Consider the following 22,776-nt stretch of genomic DNA (forward strand, 5'->3'; position numbering starts at 1 on the left):
AGGAAAATCAGTAGCTCATGAATCTCATAAGTTACGTATACATGAGTTAAATTATCCTACACATGACTTGGAATTATTGGCCATTGTGCATGCTCTTAAAGTATGCCCACATTATCTTCTTGGAAGTAGATTTGAACTACATACTGACCATAAAGCTTGAAGTGGATCTACACCTAACCTGAGCTTAATATGTGACAATGAAGGTGGATGAAGTTGTTATGCAAATATGATTCTGGAACTGAATATAAACCTGGGAAGGAAAATCTTGTGGCGGATGCCTTAAGCAAGAAGAGTACTGTAGAGGTTGTCACAACCTCCACTACTTCTTTAATTAATCTTATTCAAGAAGATATGACCCAGGACCCGTATTACATAAAAATCAAGTACTTGATGAACTTAAATAATCGTACAGAGAAGCAAGAGAGGAAAATCAAAAGCTTCTACATCTAAGGTAATGACCTTTACTTTGATAACTGTCTTTGTATTCCAAATGAAGGTGGAATCAAACTTTAGATTTTACAGGAAGCTTATGATATACCTATAGCAGGACAGCCAGGATACATTAAGACTTACTCTACTATAAGAAAGAGTTTCTTTTGGCCAGGACTAAAGCTGATGTCTTGAACTACAAGATGCTTAACATGTCAACAAATTAAATTTGAACAAATTCGATACCCCGGTAAGCTTCAACCTATTGATGCTCCACAAATGAACTGGGAATGCATATCCATGGATTTTATTATAGGACTCTCTACATCTCTGGGATATGACTCTATTTTTTGTCATTGTTGATATGCTACAAAAGTGACCCATTTATTTCCAGTCAAGACAATGTTTACGGCTAAGAATATAGCTCAAGTCTCCATGAAAGGTCTTTTCATGTATCACGGTTTACCTCAACCGATAATTTTTGATCCTGATGCGAAGTTTACCTCTAATTTTTGGAAAGCCTTATTCCAACTACAGGAACCCATGTGGCCTTTAGTACTGCTTATCATCTTCAAACTGATAGAGAAAGAACAAATCAAATCATTGACGGCATGTTAAGAGCTTATTGTATGCATGAGTAGAGTAAATGGACTAGATATTTGTATTTGGTTGAATATGCGTAAGATTCCTCATTCCAACGCTCAATTGGAATGTCTCCTTTTCAAGCAGTGTACGGACAAGAGTGTCTTACTCCACTTAAATGTACAGACCCTCTCATACGAGTTCCAGCATCCAAAGAAACGTTGGATGAAATGCACTACAAACTGATCTTATACGGTAGGATATTAAGACTCTGAATATAGACAGAAGAGTTATGCTGATACAAAACGATGTGTCAGACTTTTTGCAGAAGGCGATATGGTATTTCTGAGAGTAAAACCCAAACGTAGCTCTTTATCAATGGATAAGTGTAAGAAGCTAAGTGCGAGATATTGTGGACCTATTGTAATCACAGAGCACATTAATGATCAAGCTTACAAACTCTTGTTACCACCACACATAAAGGTACATGATGTTTTTCACGTCATCTTACACAAAAAGTATGTATTTGATTCGCAACATATTCTTAATGATTCTCTATTATCTATCTCTATCGATGGAACTTTTGAAGTATATCCCAAAGTGATACTTCAGAGTAGAACTAAGCCTCTACGTAATCGGACCATTATTGAACACCTTGTTAAATGATCAGCGTATCCTCAAGAAGATGCCACTTGGGAACGTGATGATGATATGAGACTAATTTATCCAAATTTTATGTCGAGATTTTTCAAGCGTTGGAGGTTGTAAGATCCCCAATTTTTGGGTCTCTTTTAAAAATTAAAAAAAAAAGCTCTCAATATCTATTTTGTCAAATTTTGATTTAAGATGCTTAATCAACAATATTGGGAGGTTCTAAAGTAAAAAGCAAGGCCATTTCCATGTTCCAGTAGGTTACACGGACGTTTGGTTCAATTTTGAAAAAATTCACTATTTTTAGGTTTTTCATGTTTTTTATACTTTTGGGTGCTTTTTTTTGCAAAAAGCAAGGTCGGATCCTTGATATGCGTGTTCCGGGGAAGCTATGGTTCAATTATATAAAAATCTACTTTTCGAGTGCTTTTCACACTATTTTATCATTTTATGATTTATAGGGCTTTTTAGTGAAAAGCGAGTCCGCTTTCTTATTCCAATGGACGAGGGGAATCCGTGGTTCAATTTTAGAAAATTTTACTTTTTTTTAATGCCATTTTTAGCTTTTTGTGCTTTTCGATGTTTTTGAAAAGCAATGTGCTTTTTAGGATGTAACATTTAATGGCCTAGTAACTTGTGTGTACCGGAAAATACCATAGACATAGTGAGCATTTCATTAGAATAGATTCCTAATAAGCATAGCAAGAGTGCTTGGATGGAGAGAGCAACAAAAAACATAACACCTAGTTAGATAGGCATGAACAATACTTCAAAAGAGAGAGAAATTAAGCTATTTGACAACAGTTGAGGACCGGATTTACATGGAGCCGGGTCTCCCCTCCAAAAGGCTTTGTATTATAGGTTTCCCCCATCAAGGGAGACATTTTACAATAAAATACCTTGTGTTCCTTCAATAACTTGCTAGTGCAATGAAGACGGAAGCTTCAAGAACCATGCACACACTTATAAAACACAACATCAATTCCCTCACGATCTCAGACCCAAGACCTCACACACCTTCGAAGATGGTGAGAGCTACCGGGGTATGAGAGTAGATTGAGAGGAAGAAGGAGTAGTCTTACGAGAAAGAAGTATATCTCCTCACATAATCACTCATAATAGCTTAGCATAGCTTAGTAATTATCATGGTAGAGGAGATGAGCATGCATGAGAGCTTGGCTCTTGGTTGGATTTGCATCACAAAGCCAAGAGTTGGTGGTATAGGCCTCCCTTCTCACAAGCTTGGAGTAGATGACGAGCTTTCCATTAAAGCTTGAGAAGGAGAGAGAGTCTTCTTGCTTCACACATGAGATTGTGTGAATATGTGTGATAATGCCTTCCCAAAATCAGCCCCCTCTCTCTTTGGTCGACCCCTCTTGCAATTTACTCACGCTGGCACCCGATTGGACCCTGCAAAGCTTAGCCAATCATAATTGAGAAGCATAAGTGACAGCCTTGTGACATGTGTTCCCCTTTCCCCTTTTGTGAGAGCTTTAGGTAATTAAATAATGCAATTAAACTCTCATTGGACCCCTTGGGAGACTAGCCAATAGCCTTCTAGAGAGCTTAATTCTTATTGTTTCTTTTATTAAGTGTTTTTTAAATGAATTAAACTAGATTTACTCTAGCCTAATTCTCATTGGTCCACCTCTATGGCCATTCAATAGGATTTGAGTGCACCTCGTGGACAATTGGGCTAGGAAGCTGACATGTGTCCATTATTCCCTTTGTGTAAAGGGAAGCTTTGGAGTGTGTGTGTGTGTGCGTGTGTGTGTCCTCTCACCTTTTCTCTCTCTTCCCCTACCTTTAGGGCTCGATCCCTCCTATCTAGGACCACTCGAAGACTTTTTTATCATCTCATAAGTATCCAATTGCACTAAGCTTGACCATTTGGACTTACCTTTGAATTTTGGAACCTTAGCATTTTGGAAGTCTTAATGGGTTGAATCCAAAGGTCTTTGGAGCCCATTGTTGCACATTGCTCTTTTGCAAATGGCCCCCCCTTTGGATCCCTATTGTGGCAAGTCTGCCAGCTTAACCAATATTCTAGCTTTTTCTCCCCTGGTACGTCCCCATATTAAATGATCAGTTTAACATGAGAAAATCATTTAGGAGAATTAGATATTAGTTATTATGACATAGGATGACCTAAACATAAAAATATTAATTTTAGTCTCCGTCAGATTTAAAAATGATCACCCGAAGCAAAATCGGGACCAAACGGGATTTTTATGGGAATTATTTTTATAAAAAGCGTTACCGTAAATACGTCGAGGCAGTTTGGGAAAGTCATAATTATGTCGGGACATTACGGTGCGGCATAGTCTAGCTAAGGTTCCATTAGTTGGCCGGATACTGTTCAATTGGCCAATTTTGCTGTAAAAGTTGAATGGTAAGTGGGAAAGTTGACCACCAAAAGCAACGGCATGTTTTTAGCAAAGTGCACAAAAAGCTGGAGCTATTCCTGGCCCAAAATCTAGTGCTATTTTTTGGCTTGGACATCACTCTAACTTGCTGCACTTGCCTATAAATTGCCAGTTAGTGCTCAATTTTCAGTGTCGTCTGTTGCGTCTACTATCGCAAGGTTATACGTATCTATTATACGGAGTGGTGCAAGCTCTTTATCACCATCTTTATAAGCTCTTCTCTCTCGTACACGAGAAGATTAATAATAAGAAGAAGAAGGATATTCTCTCTCTACTTGCTTACTATCTCCTGTCTCGTTTCACGGTGTACGCGCTCTTCGGAAGCTCTCGTGGCGAATACCTCTACATAGCTCTCATCACCGCTCTCTTGTGGCAAAGCAAGAAGCCTTTTGACAGCCCCTAATCAATTCTAAAGCACGGTGAGAAGCTCTACACTCCATAGCCATCATCATCATCTCTCTCTCTATGTCGTTTTTTTGAGTAGTCACCCTCTCGGTGATTGCTTTTTCGTATACAAGTGTATGTATGGATTAACTGAGTACGTATGAAGTTTTCCCATGATTATTTCATCATGTTTAATGTGATGATTTATCCACATGATGCGTGCATAAAAAGGGCTTTTCGTTTCACGTCATAGAGGCGATAAAAAGCGCTTTTCGTTTCACGTCATAGAGGCGGTAGGAACACTGTTTTGGTCATAACTCATAAACCGTTATGAATCAGCCCGAACCCTTTATACTACAGATAAATACATCATTTAAAACATTTTCTCTCTTCGGTGTCATATGAAAATCATGCACGAGCTAAGAGAGATATGGTCAACAAACAGCTTGCTGCCCACTGCACCACCAAATTTCCACCAAATTTTTTAACTCCAAGCTCCTTAAAGAACCACTATATGGATTCACTGGATGGGAAAACCCATTTAACCAATTGAAAGGCTTGATGAAACTTGATGATAAATCTATTTATGTCTCCGTTATCATTTTGAGAATGCAAATTATTAATCGTTCCATAACCGGTTTTAACTATACGTGTAGGGGTGCTACTAAGGGAGAGTACCATATGACGTCGTGAGTTAACCGATCTGTTTATGTATAATTTATGGTTTGTTTTGGTGAGTTTATTTTAAATATTAGATGCCCATGAACTTATATGAGGATATATGGTTAGAAAACCCAAACCGCATAGGCAGATATGATAAAACTGGCTTTCTTTTTGGGTTACCGTTTGTTGTGTAAGTAGCATATGGGTAAAGTGATGTGATAGAGTGCTAGTATATATTATGAAGCTGAGCTTGATGCATTGGTTTGAGGTCAAATACTTTTATTTGTATGTTATGCATGCTCCCGAAAGTGTCAAAAAGTTGTTTTTTGCATGTGTAAAGTTATGGTTTATGGTTGACCTAAAGGTCGAAGCTGTTTTCCATCATGTTTATGGTGATGGAATGATCTATGATGTATGGAAACTTATGGATTGATGTGGATACCTCATATGCATAGTTATGATTGCTTTCCACCTTTCTAAGTCAAAGCTAGCTCTATGTGCTAGGGAGGTGAAGTGCAGATGTGATGCATCAACTTTGCATGGTTGGATGTTGTCAAAATTGGATTTTTAAATCATAATTAGTTGCTGATCGGACTCTTTTTATGTGTAAAAGAATCTTGTCTTAAGGGTCATATGTGTGTGGACTTCGGTTGACTGTAGAGGATATGTCAAACTCCAAGTGTGGGAGTTGGTTCATTGTGATTATGATTTGTGGTTAAGGGCTGAGATTCCCTCATGGATTATGGTTTTGATTTTATAGTGGAAGCCAGTGTGGTTCATGGTTTTTTTTCTGGATATGGTTATGTTGTCGAAATTTTTGCAGCCATTTTATGTTCTAAAGTGGTTATGCAGGATTGGTCGTGCTCACCCAAGTTGGGTGGAGAGCTCACCGCTGTGATGTGATTAGATTATGGTTTATGGTTTTGGAATTGGATCATGAAGTGATCTAAATGACTTGTGGTGGACATGTAAGGGTAAAGACCTTGTACAATCTAACTGCTTGGAAAAGATGTGCATATAAAAAGTACTATTGTGATTGGATTCACGTGTTATGTTTCTCATGGAAGTGTCGTTACAAGACTAGGACCACCTACATCGCTTAGCCTTAGACTAAAGGGTTGTTGACCTGGGGCTTTGTTGCATCGGGGGTGTTGCCTAGGTCTTCTTCTTTTTGTTAGGCTCATCTACACAGTTAGTGCATCGGGGGTTGAATGACTTACACGGCTAACACGTTTGGAATACCTTGGCTTTGCCTAAAAACCCGGTGATGGGCATTGAAGAGGCGTAACTTCTAAATTGGTATGGTTGGTGTTCATACCCTACCATCTACTAGTACTTGGGATCCTTTCAGAGCTCGGGTTCATGGAGGGAGGCAAAGCGGCCTCGGCTTATGTCTTGCTCAGGTAGGTTGGAGGTGTTTTGGCTTGCTCTCGACTAAGTGAAATTTTTTATGTCCATAGTAGAGCAGATGTGGATGGGTGGACCGGTCGATCCCTACACAAGGTTCGGTGCTTTGCTAGTTATTTTGTCATAAACTTTTTGATGTTATGGTATACCCAAATTTTGTCATTGCAATAATACATGGTTACCTGTTTCATTTGCATGCAGCATTTAAAGATTCTCTGTTGTCATTTTCTCACGTCTGTGTGTACTCTATTTCATTCTCCACTATATTCTCTCTCTCTCTCTCTCTCTCTCTCTTTCATCCTCCACTATTTTCTCACGTCTGTGTGCACTCTATTTCATCCTCCACTATATTCTCTCTCTCTCTCTCTCTCTCTCTCTCTCTCTCTCTCTCTCTGTCACAACACGGCATACACATATATTCACCCTCCACAATGTTATATTTTTCTTGAGTACGCTTTCATTCATAACACCCATTCAGAGGTAGCATTAGCCGCTAGTTGCCTTTGGATGCAGTCCGGGCTCATGGCCTAAACTTCATGCTTGGTCGGGTGCTGAGAACTCCTCCCCTATGCAAATGCTTCTGCAACTCGGATGTATATATTGAAAATTGTATAAAAGTGTAAATTGTATATTTTGTGTATAGACCCCGGGGAGCGGTATCTCTCACATGGTATCAAAGCCAATGCTTGAGGTTATGGGGATAGCCTAAAGCCTAATACTAGTCGGGTTAGTTATGCATCATGCTGCATTCATGCATGCTGCTTGAGCAAGGATATTGTATTCATGATGCATCTATAAGTGACATTAGTTGGTGATACTTGTTTAACTTGTCTTCTTGAGTGGAAGTGTTTGGTTTGAGTTGTGATGAAGTGGTTGGAGTGTTCAACAACGGATTTGTAATTTCTTTGAATGTTTGTTTTGTAGGTAAAAAAATGGATCCCAAAGTGACGCATGATGCTTTAGCCAGGGGAATGAGGGTTTGGCCATAGTGTTCAACAATATGGTGACACGGTTGTCCAGGGATGAACGAAAACTCTTTTACTTAGAAATCAGGACCAAAGTCTTTAGCATGCTAAGAAGCACAACTTGTTGGAAGAGTGTTGACCGTAGTTACCTTACCCGTCACCAAGAACCTTTCCGTCAATTCTTTATCTACATTGACGACAGTCCAAGAGATTGGTTTGCCAACCTCAGACTACTTGAACTTAGAATATGGTTAGGCCTAGAAGAATTGTTTCACTACTTCGTGATACACTCCCAAATGTTAAGGATGCCAAAGTTGCTAAGAAGTTTGAAGCTCTTATGACTATCATAGGAAAAGAAAAACTAGAAGATAACTACATACCACGTTGTCATGTGGGAGGTCTGAGAGAATGCCCTATCATCAGGGTTAAAATAATATTTAGAGACTTAGGACCCATAATATTGTAATGAAGTCATAAAAATCAAATTTTGATGAATAAAAGAAGCGTAGACTCAGTTTTGGTTTCACATGTGTACTAAGTTTTCTCTCTCCTTGTCTTGTTTTTAGATGGTTTCTTAATTGTTTAGATGAACTCCCAAGTGATTTTGCACAAAGGGTCTTTTTCAATTATGCGGTTGGATTCAGTCTCCATTGGGGAATTGAAGTGGTTTGAGTTTAAAGGGTACTAGAGACTATCTTGTATCGAACACTTAGTAGCATGGGAGTTATATGTTGAAGCTAAGCCTGAACATCGAACACAAGTTCTTGATAGGTTTATGACCAACAACCCACAGCTTTGGGTAAAGGAAAAGATCCAAGAAGGCAATGTTAAAGTGCAAGGATATGTTCTTTAACTTAACCTATATTCTCTTTTGAACATACCAAGTCGAGAACTCGTACTTAGTAAGAAGGCTCTCATGCTAAACAAAAGATACGGCTTTTAAGAAAAGGTCATAATCAGAGTATGGAAGAAGTCAAATGGCGGCAACTGATTCTGTTATGTACCCCAAGATTGGTTCAATAGAGTCTATTGACCTATTCTCAAATACAACCCTCACAATGTCACCGTTACCTTTGATGACTACAAGAAGCCTAGGTGCATGAGTGACTTTGCCCAAGCACAACCAATGGTAGTGAACTCGAGTAAATATTTCTACAGAGGTGATGTAAATGAACGGCATGCTCATGTAAATTGCTTTAATGGATTACCACCCACGGATGTATCACAAGGAGAGGAATGGTACAAAAAGGAAGACATCAATTTCAACGCACAAGTTGAAGTGCTAAACTTTGACGCTCAAGAGGTGAACAAATATAGGGGTAGGACCTCGGTTGTAGGAACCAAGAATTGGTTCATAGGACCCTTTCGTATTTATGTATCTCCGTAGAAACACTATGTATCTTATACGGTTATAAAAGATTGATTTTGATATAGCACATATTGTTTTGAGAATATAATATTTGAGTTTGAATTTTGGTTTTATCATTCCAACTAACTTGAGTGATGGGGTGTGTGTGTAGATGACTGACATCTTACCTCGAGGGATATGGGTGGATATACTCTACCATGCATAATGGGAAAGAGAAGAAAAGGTTGATGTCTACAAATTATATTGTAGTTAATACATTTTGAGCTTGGTATCATTACGTTACAATGAACCCCAAGTTTAGACCACCTGAGCATAAAACCTCGCATGTTAGGAGTGTCGAGCGGATACAATCCAAGTTGGGAAAGGAGATTGTTGTCACTAATCAAATATTGACATAAATGATTATGAACTTACCCTAAGATCAACAAAGAAAACATGATGGCCAGAAATATACTTCCTTTAGTAATGGCTACGGGATGCTTCGACATTGTTATGTTTAATGTATGGGGCCGTCAATGCAAAAACAACGATGGACATTCCTTTAGCCCGGTACCTTGGGAAGTTGTTCTTTGACTTATTTGGAAAGTCACTAATCTACAATCCTTGCCATATAAAAGTTTTATACAATGCCTACAATAGACCTTGGTGCCTTACAGATTGTGCAAATATACACAACTCAACTGGATTGGACACACCAGATGTGTTTCCAAAAGAATCTGCTTACTTTGATGACTACTTTGGGTAGAAAAAGGCAATTGTTCACACCGAAATGGGGGTACCTATAATGAACAAATCCCTTACTCACAGCAATGGTATGACTCACACGCCAATGAAGAAATGTTTCAATCAAAGATTATTATTGAGATCACCCATCCGATATACTCAAGGAATGGGACAACTATACTCCATTGGTAGAAGGATGTCACAATGAATATTACCGAGTGCATTATGTCAAAGCCATTAGGATTTATTAGTAACTTTCAAGACATTTTGTAGACTTTTTGGAAACCCAAATTTTTGTGGTATAGGAATTGGATTAAATTATTTGTTATTCTTTCTCTTATTTCTCTCTCATCTCATCTTTAATTGTCTATTCTATTTGACTTAAGGACTTCGAGCGAATTAGAATATTTTACTAAGTGTGACCTTGGTTGATATGGTGCAATAAGTTACCATGCCTCCTAAAGGAAATGCAGTTGCTGCTAATGCAAATGTGCCTATTGTTCCTCAACACACCATCATTGATAGAGACATCAATGCTATGCTTTGCAAGTCTTAACCTGAAAATTTTAGAGGGAAAGACAAAGACATAGGCAAAGTTCTTGAAGATTGGATTGAGCGCATGGATGACTACTTTGATTTGGCTCGTTCGTCATCAGTGAACAAAGCTATTATTGCTAAGTTCAAACTAGAGAAAACATTGTCATTGCAATAATACATGGTTACCTGATTCATTTAGATGGGTCATTTAAAGATTCTTTGTTTTCATTTTCTCACGTCTGTGTGCACTCTATTTCATCCTCCACTATATTCTCTCTCTCTCTCTCTCTCTCTCTCTCTCTCTCTCTCTCTCTCTCTCTCTCTCTCTCTCTGCCGCAATGCGGCGTACACACATATTCTCCCTCCACAATGTTTTATTTTTCTTGAGTACGCTTTCATTCATAATACCCATTCAGAGGTAGCACTAGCCGCTAGGTGCCTCTGGATGCAGTCTGGCTCATGGCCTAAACTCCATGCTTGGTCGGGTGCTGAGAATTCCTCCTCTATGCAAACGCTTGCGTAACTGTGATGTATATATTGAAAATTGTATAAAAGTGTAAATTGTATATTTTGTGCATAGACCCCCAGGGAGGGGTACTTCTTAGCCATACACATGATGGTAAACTAGATTGTTCAACTCATCTCCACATAGAATTATAGTCACGTGGCTTTTGTCTACTAGGATTTCATATAGAAAGATGGTGTTTACACACACGAGGTACATCAAAAGCTCACACCCAACATGGATTAGCTGTATAAATTTATGTGATTGCTTATAAGAGGAAAATTTTGCGGTATGTTCTTACTACACAACCTCGTTTAACTGCCTATATATTTCTAATTTATTGGGTTCCTTTCATTCAAATAACCGTCATTTTCTTCTGCTCACAGTCCATGGACTCTACACTCACATGTAGCAGGCACCATGTTAACCCTCATGGCACACGGACACCCATCACCTACGATGGACGCGTATTATGTATTCGATAGAGTCAGGTACCGGGCTTGTCGGACCAATAGGGAAAGGTAGAGTGATCGTCGATGAGAGGCGCACTTTAACTTGGACATTCAAGGGATTAGTTGGTTAAGCATGGGCGCCCAAGTGTGAATGGGGTGAGCTCCTATAAAAGCCAACTAAACCTAATTTTTACTCATTCTCTCATTTGTGCAATTGAAGAGTGCTCTTGCTCCATCTCCATCTTCTTCTTCTTCTTCACCTCCTTGTGTGTGTGTGTGTGTGAGAGAGAGAGAGAGGGAGAGTGTGTGTGCGATCGAGCATTACGAAGGCACGACGGCGGCGAAGCGGTTGAGCGCGGCACGACTGCAGCTTCTTCTTCATCGCGGCGAGGAATCCACCACGAAGGCGAGCGTAGAGCGGTGAGTGACACACCCTTTGTTTTCTTGAGCTTGCTAGTTTAGGCTTGTTGTGTGCTTGGAGCCGTTGTGGCTCGCATACGGTGTATTGGCAAGTCCCTTGCTTCGACAGTGCGGCAAGGAGCGCACATTTTTGGCGCCGCTGCCGGGGATATGCCCTACACTAAGCTCGGTTAGCACTTTACGCTTCCTTGTGGTGCAATTTCTATCATAGGAAAGGCAGGGAAGGAGTGTGCGGAAGATTTCTGTTTTTTGCGTTTTCTGCATTTGCTGTCAAGTTTCAATTTCTGCTATTGTCTGCGTCTTTTCAATTTCTGTAATTTCTGCGTTTTCAAGTTCGACGTTTTCAATTTCTGCAATTTTTTGTAATTTCTGCGTTTTTTCTGCATTTTCTACAATTTCTGCGTTTTTTCTGCATTTTTTTCAATTTCTGCGTTTTTCTGCATCAACACAAAAAATAATAAAAAAAAATTTGAAAAAAAAAGTTTTTTGAGAGAAAAAAAAAAATAATTTTGGAAAAAAAAAATTTTTAAAAGGAAAAAAATTCGGAAACTAAACGCGAGTGAGCGGGCGGCGAGATTTTTCGAAAATAAAAAACGTGACTCTTAAAACGGACGGGTTGGTTTGTATAAAAGATAGATCGGGATCATTTTCCCAAGCCCAAGCCCAAGCCCAGGCCTCAGTCCTCAGTCTTATGATATATACTAGACTCACTCTTATATATATACCCTACTCCCTCAAGAGAGAATGAGAGCATGTGGGACAAGTCCTCCACTCTCCTCCTTTCTCTTCCCACTTGCACCCTTAGACTTTCTAGTTTGGGCCTAGTTCCCTACTGGAAATTGACAGTTTTAGGGATTCCGAGGGCATAGAGTGACCAAACGGAGTGCTGTAAAGCACGGCACGACCCTCTGACCGATACGCTCGTTTTGAGCTATCACACGGCCCATTCCACGACACGCTCTAAAAAATCTAGCAAAAAAAACAAACAAAAAACACGCTAAAAACTAGTCACAAGGCCTCCTAGAGCAGCTTTTTTGGACAACTTAGGGTATCAAAAGCACATGCACTTACGCTCTGGGCGGGTGCTAGAACACGAGCATATTGAGAGTGCCTCTGTTCATACGGACACCCATTACCCATCCACGATAAGCTCTAGACCCTCAGCGGGGACACAAGGTAGCACCACCCAAGACCCTAAAATAGCCGCTAGTGATTCCTCCTCCGACTCAGAAATCATGGAAGCATACCCTAACCAAAACACTGAGAGAGAAGGCCATGCACCTCCCGAAGCTCCACAGCCTAGTACTAGTATGTTTAGCCGTTTCATGGAAACATTAGGTAGAGCTACTCGCTCGGAACCTGATGCAGATGAAGCACGCGAAGGGGGTGGGGAAGTGGAATCTCCTTTCACATCGCACGTGGACCCCACACCCCCAAAGAGTGTCCATGTGGATATCCTACCAACTTCTTACCAAGAAGGCCCTGTTGAGCTGCCTCCTTCAGAAGTTCCCTCTAGAGTACCGTTGGTGGCAAGTAAAACCATGGGGAGCAACATTGCTTCTACCTCACGAGAAACCGTTAACACGTCGACTCTAGAAGGATTGTTCATTAATGATCATTGGACATACGACCTCCACACTGAGGTGTTGACGGATCTACACTCTGGCCACGCCTACCATGTAGGATGGATAGAGATTGTACAATCCACCTCTAGTGCCACGAGCATCGAAGATCAACAGAAAATGATCTGTAATGTTATCCATGGCATTATTCAATCAGAAAGGCAAAACCGAGGGGTAAATATACTCTCAACTGGCCCCATGAGATTTTTGGATACGAGTAAGGCTCAACAGCCTACTCTATCACAAATGGAGACTCCTCTAATGAGTCCCATGGACCCATCTTATGTCATTTCACCTGGGGTCTCTATGCAATCTGAGCCTCCGAGCGAAAACTTTAGCTTCCTTAACTTGGCTCAACCCTCTATCAAGGAAAACACAGTGCTCACTCCAGGGATAAGCCTAACAGAGAATGTACCGATGACATCTACGGTTAGCGCAGTGCCACTACCTAGTGTTGTAGTACCTAATATGGGGCCTCGACCATATGTGCCTCTAGCCCCTTATGCACACATGGCCCCCACACCTCCAATTGTACCACTTGCTTATGCTCCTCGAGTGCCACTCCCTAGCTCTTATCCGAGTGGACCTATGCCTGGTTATGTTCCATATCCTGCATCATCCACACATATGCCAAGACCGGTACCCGTTCCTCTCCCACATATGATTCCAAGAGTACCTCCACCGGCCCTGCCTCCTCACATAGGTGACTTGGCAGCGTTTGCTCAAACCATAGGTCGATCTATTGCGGAAAATATGCATCATGCATCTGATAGAGAGCCTAGAAGTAAGGCAGTACAAATTGCCAAACTCACGCAAAAATTCAATGGGGATGAAGATGCTAGGAAACACATTGAAGTGTTTGAACAAGTATGTGATTCCTTAGGGGAACGCAACGAACTACATAAGTGCAATGCCTTAAGCTTGACATTAAGTGGGAAGGCTGGAGATTGGTATAGGACCCTAAGGGTGGACGAGAAAACAATCTACCCTACCCTTCGAAGGTTGTTTCTAAAGGAGTACATACGAGAAGGTGTGCTTTGGGGTGTAGCATCTCAGCTACAGAAGGCCGAACGTAAGGAAGGAGAGTCAGTAAGGGACTTCATTAGTCGTCTAAAGCACTTAAACTCTCGTTGCCCTGTAAATGAGCGCTTCAACAATAACCAACTGCTTGATCGATTCATTCGAGGGTTGAGGAATGAAGGAATCTATAATGGACTAGTGATTAGAGGTATCACAACCTGGGAAGATGTCACTGCCAATGCAATCCAATTAGAGGACAACTTGATGATAGCAGGCATGAGGGTGTCTACTGACACGAGATCCACTAGCTCACAAGCCATTGAGTATGAACCCATGACTGCAAAGCCCATTGCCAATGAGCCAAAGGTATTTGAGACATTCTTGACAGACCTCACCAAGGCAATCCAAGAGTCTCTTAAGGATAACCGACCCCCTCAAAATACTCACATGTATCCAAGAAGGGAGCAACAATGGTGTTCCATTTGCTTAGGTCCACATAGCACTAGTGAGTGCCCTACGTTTAGAGTAAAATTTAATGAAACTTGCAACGCATGTGGTAGGTATGGTCACCAAGCTAAGGATTGTTTAATGATCAAACGTATGATGGCAAATAGACCACCTGTAGCCTGGACGGATGCGCCTCGAGCTCCTGTATTGATGCCTACTCCACCTGTTGAGCAACTACCGCAACACATGGTCCCTAGATCTCAAAATGTTGTACAAGCTACACCGCTACCACCTCCTGTGCTAGGACCGCAGCCCCCGCATCCAAGAGTCGCCCCTATGAACCAAGTGGGTTGCGAGCCATCAAATGCTTATGCAGATGGTTGTGAGGAGGAAATAGACACTAGTATTGCCTACGGACTTGATACATTGGAAGAGTGTCCTATATACTACATGGAAGATTGTTGGGGACAAGTCAAGCCGGTTTATCAAGCTGCTGCTCTCGCATCCAGAGGTCAAAATATCAACACCCAGGCTAGGAGGCCACCTCTTCAATGCTACGAGTGTGGTGGACCACATCGAGTAGCGGAGTGCCCTATTAGGCTGCAAAAGAATGCTGCACAGATGCAAGTGAATCAAGGGAGCACGTCTGCAATGCCAATACTCACATGTAATCGTTGTGGCATAGATCACTTGATTGCCCAATGCCCCTATAACCCAAATGCGCCTAAAATCACACCCCTGAATTTGGTCGAAATTGCTAGTGTGACATCGCCAATACCACCCGTCGCACCCGCTTATGCGATTACACGGTCCATGCTTCAAGGGCCAAGACATATCCTCGAAGAGAGAGATACCGCGTCAGTTATCCAAGCAAAGAAAAAGAAGACACGAAGGAAGAAGTCGCAGAATACGGAAAATTCAAAGCCAAGTTCCAAAACAAACATAGGAACAGGAGATGACCCCGTGTATATGAATGACCTCGAAGATGATTCAGATTCAGTCGAGACAATGGAGACTAGAACCAATACCACAAAGGGAAAGACCGACAAAGAAAACCGTAACATGGAACCAAATGAAAACCGAATGAGAGAAAACCATAAAGAGCCTCTGAAAACACCACAAGTGTTTCCAAATCCAATCCAAGACCCCCAAGAAAAACCGCAGGGGCAAAAAGGGAAGAATCATAAAAAAAAGATTGGGACGTACCCAAACCCTGTAGACGAGATTAAGCAGGTGAAACATCTAAGAGGTTTAGTGGAGGAGACTCAAAGGAAACTAGAACCAGAACCCATGCATGTAAAAATTCATGACACAGTGTTTCCCACGCAAGTTCATCCACCCCACATGAACCATAGACCGTTAGCCATATCTAGTATCATCCAAGAAGGGAGTGAGGACAGGACATCAGAAAGTGAGCATACACCCTTCTTGTTGGAAAGGATGTTTAACGAAGGAATACCTGATCCCATTGAGGAATATGAGATTCCATCCTCACCAGTTCCTAGTCAAGGACCTACACCCTGCAAAACGCCAATGAATGTTGCCAAACTAGTGGACTTCATGTCTTCTGAGGTCCGAACCACGATCATAGCAAAGCTGTATGGAGATCCTGAGTTATTCCTTGCACTTCGAGCATTCCTTAACGGAGAGCTACGAACGGGATTACCGCAGTTTGCGCAACCAAATAGGCCTGACTCGATTATGATTGATGAGGAAAATCATGTGCAATCACTTGACTTAGATGGACACGAGTCTGTGATCGAGGTACCCATTAACGAATTAGGGCAGTATTTTGAAGGCGACGAGTCTAATGCGACCCTACCCATCACTACCAAGGGATTAACTATAAAGGGAATTCTTGATGGTGGTGCGGGAGTTAGCATCGTTACAAAAGATTGTTGGGAATCCATGGGAAAACCCCGCCTCAGTGTTACTAACATTGTGGTAAAGATGGCAAATGGTACCATAGCCAAACCTATGGGGATGCTCAAGGATCTTAAGATCAAAGTTCTAGGATACAAGGTGCGACATACGTTCATTGTAATGGATTTCTCTAAACACCTTATGTCATATGAAATGATTTTAGGACGACCATTCATGAGGGAAGCACAAATGGTTCACGATTGGTCTAAAAATCATGTCTATTTGCAATTCCAAGACTCTGTCCTTAGAGTGGATTTGGTGACTGGTAAGGTACACCCCTTAGGGAGTAAAACCATTATTGATCATCGCTCTGACACCACAGTTCACTCGGCCCCACTACAATATTGTTACACTTGTAAGAAGGATACAGACATTGGCCAAGATTCTCCTTATATGGATATCCTACCTGGGATGACTGAGTCGGACAATGTGGATTGGGTACACCTAGCTGCAACCATAGATACCTGGGGAAATAGAGGAACCACTTGGGTCACACCAGAGGGGGAAGAGGTACCACAAATTGCACCTCTGAACATGATAAGTGCCATACATGCATCTTCTAAGGGCAAGGCAATTGTGGACCAATCTGACAGTGACACTGATAGCTCAATAGAAGACTTTGACCAACACGACTTGGACACTGACTCCCAGAGTGAAACGGATTCTGAATCTCATGAATTAGAGAGTGGAGCAAGTTCACAGTCAAAACATTCGGAAGGACCGAGCACATCAACCGATGATAGCTCCTCCGAGAGTGAAGAGGACACCAACGAGGACTCCTTTAGTGAGCCAGATCTAAATGCAAATCAAAAGCAGGTCTCAAATAAGAAAAAGAAAAACCTTAAGAGGCGTCGATATCGAGCCAATGTACGTGCTAGGATAAACAAGAAGAGATCCTCAGCAGAATGGCTCAGTTATATAGGAGCATGCGATGCTCATCGAAAATTGGTAGACAATTGGGGTGAATATCTCCAAAATGTTATGTGGTGTAGACCACGACCCCATGACATAGCCCAATTAGAGATCATAGACAAGCCAAAGTTGAGCCGCACTGCAAGGAGGCGTCAAAACCAAGAGTTAGCTCGACAACACAAGAAAGCAGAAATGGAAGCACAAACCAACGCACAACCAGAATCCACAGACTTGCATCCTGCACCAGAACATTTCAAATCTTACACCACAGGGGAAGCAAAGGTTGTGTACACAAAAGCCCAAAGAATACCTATCGATGGGAATAATGGAATCTATGATGGTCCGGCAATAGTTAAAGAAATAGAATTAGCTGACCCCGGTGAAGAATCAAAACCTGTTTTTATTGCCCAAGACCTCACAGAAGTTGAAGAGGCGGTCCTCAAAGAGCTTCTCAAGGAATTCAAGGACGTATTCGCTTGGACATACCATGATATGAAAGGTGTTCCGCCTTCTGTGGTCCAACATACAATCCCTATGATTAGCACTGCGAAGCCCGTACAACAAAGACCCTACCCGATGAATCCTAAGTACGCAAAGATCATTCAAGAAGAACTAGAAAAGCTTATCAAATGTGGGTTCATATATCCTATTGAACACTCTGAATGGGTGTCGCCAATAGTTATCGTGCCAAAAAAGAATGGGAAACTCAGGGTGTGCGTGGACCTCAAAAAAGTTAATGCAACTACTAGAAGAGACCATTACCCCCTACCATATTCCGAACATGTACTCGAAAGAGTTGCAGGCAAGGAAGCTTATAGCTTTCTAGATGGGTACTCAGGCTACAACCAAATCACGATAGCGCTAGAGGACCAAGCTAAAACTGCCTTCATCACAGAATTTGGCGTGTTTGCATTTCGTGTGATGGCTTTTGGCTTAACAAATGCCCCTGTTACATTCCAACGATTAATAAAAACTGCTTTTAAAGAATATTTGAGAGAGTTTTGTGAAGCTTTCTTAGACGACCTTTGTGTTTACTCTTCTTGGAAAGAACATCTATCATGTTTGCGGAAGGTGTTTGAAAAATGTAGGTTATATCGTATCTCATTGAACCCGTTCAAATGCCAATTTTGGGTCAAGCATGGAGTTATTTTAGGGCATATAGTATCCAAGAATGGTATCTCAACCGATGAGAGCAAAATTAAAGTGATTCTAGAGTTACCACCACCAACCAATTACAAGGGAGTTCAAAGGTTCATGGGACACGTGGGTTATTATCGACGGTTTATTTTATTTTTCGCTGAGATAGCACGTCCTTTGTACAAGCTTCTCATTGAATTTAAATGGACTGAAGAGTTTGACCAGGCCTATGAACAATTGAAGAAAACACTAGCAAGTGCTCCAATTTTAAGGACACCTAACTGGGATGTCATTTTCCATGTGCATATTGATGCATCAAACTTTGCTATTGGGTGTGTTCTCACTCAACTAGGAGAACATAAATTGGACTATCCCATTAGCTTTGCAAGCCGTCAATTGAACGATGCTGAAAGGAACTACACCACTACAGAGCGAGAAGGTTTGGCAATGGTTTATGCAGTAAAGAAATTTCGCTACTACCTTCTGGCAAACAAGTTTGTATTTTATGTGGATCATCAAGCGTTGCTGTATCTGGTAAACAAGCCATGCTCCACAGGAAGAATCACACGATGGTTGTTAATTCTTCTTGAGTTTGATTTCACGATTGTAGTGAGACCCGGTAAAAGGCACGTCATGGCTGATCATTTGTCTCGCATACCCAATGGTGAAGCCCCTACAGGAGTTGATGATGAATTACCCGATACTTCCCTATTCATAGTTGAGACTATGCCTGAATGGAGTGAGAACATTGTTAACTTTTTAGTTAATGGTTTTCCACCCAAGGAACTTCGTAAGGATATCGCTCGAAGGCTAGTAAAAGAATGTGAACCCTATTGTTTGATTGCCGGAACCCTGTATAGATTAGGCAAGGACGATATTCTTAGGCGTTGTGCCCGCGAGGATGAATATTTGTATATCTTGCAAGAAGCACATATGGGCATAGCAGGAGGACATTTTTCAGGGGACCTGACTGCTAGAAAGGTGCTGCAATCAGGCTATTGGTGGCCAACTTTATTTAAGGATGCATCACTTTTTACAAAAGGGTGTGATGAGTGCCGACGTTACAAGACCACACAGCGCAAGGACAGAATGCCCTTACATCCTATTAAAGTAACCCAACCATTTGAAAAATGGGGCTTAGAATTTGTAGGTCCAATTAGTCCCGCAGCTCGCAACACTCAATCTCGATATATTCTAGTTGCTACGGACTATGTAACAAAGTGGGCTGAAGCTAAGGCTTCACAAAAAGCTGACGCGAGGACAACAGCTAAGTTTCTTTTTGAGAACATTATCACAAGATTTGGTTGCCCTTTTGAAATTGTTAGTGATAATGGTACCCATTTTATAAATGAGGTAATAAGAGAGCTTACCACGACCTTTATGATATCCCACCATAAGTCTACACCTTATTACCCACAAGCTAATGGACAAGCCGAGAGCACCAACAAGACTCTAATCTCTATTTTAACCAAGACGGTAGAAGCTCATCGCACTGATTAGGATTTGAAGTTGACATCTGCTCTATGGGCTTATCGTACTGCTTATAAAGTGGCTATTAATTGTACGCCATTCAAAATGGTATACGGCCAAGAAGCGGTTATGCCTTGGGAGTTTGTCATTCCTAGTCTTAGGGTAGCTTCGCAAGAAGGATGGAATGGTAACCCCTTAACCGAGCGTTTGTTTATCTTAGAAAAACTAGACGAAGAGAGACAGTTGGCTGTGCAAAATGCTCTTGTGGAAAAGGATAGGAGAAAGAAGTGGTTTGATCGCCATGTGAAGGACAAGGATATCAAAGTTGGTGATAAAGTCCTTATGTATGGAGTACGTAAAGAGAAGAAAAAGTTGAAATATGCTGGTAAAGGACCATATAGAGTATGTGAAATTACCCCACAAGGTACCCTTCGTGTGGAAACTCTTGATGGAGTTGAAACCATTGGATTCCTCAATGGGAGTAAATTCAAAAGATATTATGATCCTTTAAGCCAAGAAGAACTACGGGCCATTCATCAAAAGAAGGCCGCCAAAGCACAAACCGAGTTAAACAAGATACAAGCTCAAGCTGAGGCTAAGGAGCGACAACAACGTATAAGACAAAAACGAGAGGCTAACCTTGGGGTCACAAATGCATTCCACGTGGAAATCGAAGAGGATGGGTTGGACTCTGACACACCTCTACGATACCCCATTGAGTTAAATAGTGCCTATGGAAAAGTGCTATATAACGCCTTATTGGACACGGGTGCTAAATACAATCTGCTATCCTATGGGGTGTGGTGTCAGATAGGGAAGCCACCTCTATCTGAGAGTATTATCCAAGTCAAGGGTGTCAACAAGAAAAAAACTGCGGTTTTTGGAATCTGGCACACTTCTGTCAGTTATGACAATGGGGTGGTAGCTCAAGACTTTTTGGTCATGCCTACTGGAACTATGGAGGGTAATATAAACCTAGGCCGCACGTGGATGATAGCCACCAAATGCACTATTGATTGGGGGATTGGGGGTGTTACAACGCAAAAACCAACTCTTAGCCCTACCACTCAAGCCATAGTCCCTGAGATATTGCCCAAGGAAATAAAACCCAAGACATTGCATGTCCAGGAGGTTGAACCATACGTCCCCATAGCCCAACTCTCTAGAGCTTCAACTAATGTAGTTGAAAGAAAGCTTGAGACACACAAGAACCATCCTAATATAACAGAGAAAACATACAAGTGGGTCCCTAAAACCTCTGTAGTGAGCATGGTTGATGCAAAAAAACGGAAACCTAGTAAGAACCGTACCACTCACTCCAAGAAATGTAAAGAAACGCTGCGTTGGATTCCTAAACGACTATTGGAAGCCCAAGGATACTATGAAGGAAATGATCAAATCTGGGTGCCCAAACGTAAAGTGTACTCTTACCTGTCACCTGGGCCATGTAAACCCAATCCTGTGGCTCCAAAACAAATTGAAAATCGCGGAAAGGAAAAAATCATGGAATGTTACACACCCGTTCTAGAGCTAGTTTGGGTACCAAAGAAAGAACGATTTGTTCCACCTAGCTCAGGAACAGGGAAATCAAATGAAGCTTCTTGCTCTTCATGTAGTTCCTATATGCAAATAGAAGCTTCGACACAACCTCCACCTACCACTGTACATATCCATCCAAGCACGAAAGAGTTTGCACCTTCCGGGGTAAGTTCACCACCTACAACAACGTTGCAAATAAAATCCTGGGAGAGTACCTTACCACCCTTACAACTTGACGAGGCACCTAGGGTAATAGAAAACTACTGGCAAAAATCCTCACCTATTACCAACTGGAACAATTGGTTTCAAAGGGTGACAAGCTCATTTCAAACGGTATGATCTACCCAAGGAAGGGGGGAGTGTTTGTGGACATCCATCATTCACTTGCTTCCCTCTCAACCTTTTTCCCTGACCTCTTAATCTCCGATCTTAGGGAATGTATATATATAGCCTTATACTCACAAAAAAACAAAAATAGTAAAGAGCAAGAGCGCCTAGCAATGAGAGAGCACCCTATCAGATCTTACATATAAGTCCAAATTCACCGTGTCAAGTCAAGCAACACACAAAAACAACTCTTATGTTTTAAAGGCCTAACCAAATCTATCTGTCTTGTCAGAAATGGCTACTTCACCAGAGGCATGCACTTCTATTTTTGATGAAAGGTACCCCTTGTCTTTTCAACAAGTGTTCTACGTATGCTACCCTATACTTTCTTGCGAATGGGATTTGATAGAGAGCCTTGCATGTGAGAGAAATTTTGAGGAGTTAGAATGGCTGATACGTCTATGGCTAACTAGTGATCCCTACCCAGTGGCGAATGTGTCTCCAATGGCACATGCTTATTCTTTTGCACAAGATGAGTATCCACGCATCACGAGGTTCTTGATTAGCATGCTTGCACAAGAGGATGATGAAGAGGAACTAATAGAGACCGAGGAAGACTATGGCCTCACGGACAACGATTTTATTTATCTAGATGATGAGGATAGAGGCCTAGCCTTAGGGTGGCCACCCGGTTTATATAATATCCTCTTTCCTTGATTCTAAAAGGGGTGACAGATAGGTAGGTTAGGGGTCTAGATTGTGTTTTGAGTTTGTTTTTTAGGAGTTTTAATTTTTCCCACTGATGTGCCTCCTGGAGGTATTCCTTTTGTTTCCTAATGTGTACAGGAGCGTGTTGCTATTGATAG

General features: G+C 41.4%; 1 protein-coding gene across 2 annotated transcripts in view; it reads left to right on the forward strand.

The window, feature by feature from the left end:
- Positions 1 to 7,944, forward strand: part of LOC147441921 (protein ENHANCED DISEASE RESISTANCE 2-like) — a 195,149-nt gene extending 187,205 nt beyond the window's left edge. Inside the window, exon 25 of one of the 2 annotated variants that reach the window (XM_086528311.1) lies at positions 7,467 to 7,944. The gene's annotated coding sequence lies outside the window, so the exon portion shown is untranslated. Of the gene's footprint in view, positions 1 to 5,987; positions 6,175 to 7,466 lie in introns of those variants that run through there. The other variant, XM_086528312.1, reaches the window with a different exon arrangement.
- Positions 7,945 to 22,776: the final 14,832 nt, after the last annotated feature.

The sequence above is a fragment of the Adiantum capillus-veneris genome, chromosome 14, assembly GCF_014529385.1.
Source record: "Adiantum capillus-veneris isolate H3 chromosome 14, ASM1452938v2, whole genome shotgun sequence".
Taxonomy (NCBI): Eukaryota; Viridiplantae; Streptophyta; class Polypodiopsida; order Polypodiales; family Pteridaceae; genus Adiantum; species Adiantum capillus-veneris.